Source organism: Hemiscyllium ocellatum, unplaced genomic scaffold, assembly GCF_020745735.1.
Source record: "Hemiscyllium ocellatum isolate sHemOce1 unplaced genomic scaffold, sHemOce1.pat.X.cur. scaffold_261_pat_ctg1, whole genome shotgun sequence".
Lineage (NCBI taxonomy): Eukaryota > Metazoa > Chordata > Chondrichthyes > Orectolobiformes > Hemiscylliidae > Hemiscyllium > Hemiscyllium ocellatum.
In genome coordinates, this window is record NW_026868149.1 from 822,682 (window position 1) to 824,576 (window position 1,895).

The window sequence follows — 1,895 nt, forward strand, 5'->3', positions numbered from 1 at the left end:
GAAATTGGCAATTACTAAAGGAATTCACATTAAAACGCTGGAGATAAATGCTGAAGATAAGATTGCACTGGAAGAGCATATTTTTAAAACGACAAAGAGCAGCTGAAATGGCTGATTGTAATGAACTGATCCATAAAACAAGGATGGGCTTCCAGAATCATTTTACGCCTGAGGGATAGAAATTGGGCAAAGAGAAATCCCCACGTGGAACGGGAAAGTTAAATCTCTGTTAAGATCATGAGGATAACTTATCACAGGATATATAGGAAAACCTTGAAGGGAACAAGATCTGAGGTTTTCATTGCAATAAAGTAGGCCACATGAAATCAGTATTGGAGAACTATGGAAAGCACTGTAAAATCAAATGCAGGAAAACAAAACAAGCCTGGATGTTTTGTTGGCTTGGTAATAGAAAGCACAGTGGAGGCTGGAAAGCTTCATCAGAGTGCACAAACCGATCAGAGGTTGGTAAGGGGGAAGTGCCATGTCTGCTTGAAAAATATACCTGCAAAGTTAAAGGTTATTTACCTTGGCGAGGAGTAGCAAATAGACAGGTAACAGTATTTAGGGACACAGGATCGTCTCAGTCTGTGATGCAGAAGGATGGGGAAATATGTACTCCTGAAGAACTATGTGTACAGGAATTCATGGTGGGACGAAACATTGCTCAGTGATGTACAGTGAGGCTAGAGTCGGCAGAAAAGAGTGGGGAGTTTGTAGTGGGAGTTCTGGACAAACTCTCAGCTCCAAGAAAAGAATTTGTGCTTGCAAATGATATAGCTCAATCACCGGTTAGCCTGCTCCATACTCCAGTTGAAAAGCCAGTCGAGCTGCAGGCAAGACTAGCAATGCAGGACGTTGATCAAGGAATTTTCCCAGATTGTGTCTTTACGCGATCACAGAGTCACAATCGAAAGCAGGAGAAATCAAAAGGCACGGATTAGGAAGCTGAAAAATGATTGCATCCATTTATGTTAATTAGTACTTATTCCCATCTTTTATTGAATGTAGGGAATCTACACAATGCATCAAGATTACAATGTTTTTAATATCAAGTAAGTTGGACACAGCAGGGGACAAACGTTAAAAATGCAAGCATATTCAGCTCAGCTATGCTGCTGAGTTACAGCAGAAAGATGAAAAATTAAAACACTTGGATCAGAAGACATATATTCGGAAGGAGAGTGAATGCATCCCTGTGTGATATTACTTAGCAAATGATATGTTAAGGAGGAAATGGAGACCAACATATATTCAAGTATGTGAGAAATGAGCAGGATGGTTTTTTTTCTAGTAGGGTACAGAAAAGTGGTGCTGCGAGTGCCACATGTGCCAAAAAATTGGATGTCACTTCGGCGTGAGGAAAACGGAGGCTAAAATACAAAGACATTTTTACTGGCCTGGATTGCAGATGAATGTAATTGAATTTTGCCTGACGTGTCATACATTTCAAACCATGGGAAAAAATAAAGCCTGCACCTTTAATACCTGCTGCAGCGTTCAAGGAATATGTCTTAATTGTCTTGATGCATTGTGTAGGTTCCCTCCATTCAACAAAAGATGGGAATAAGAATTAATTAACATAAATGGACGTATTGACGAGATTTCCAAATGCTGTTCAATTCTGCAAGATGACAGCTAAAAGGATTGAGGAAAAATTACGATTTAAAAAAAAACAAAATATAAACTACTATCAGAGATACAATTAGATCAAGGGTCCAACTTCACATCCAACTTTCCAGGGAGTATATAGATAGCTTCGGATTAAAACGAATCAAATCCACTGTGTACCATTCAGAATCACATGTTGCACTGGAAAGGCGACGTCAATTATTAAAGACTATGTTGAGGTTTTATGGTTCGGAGTAGCCAGATTATTTCCATAAGGGAGTTGC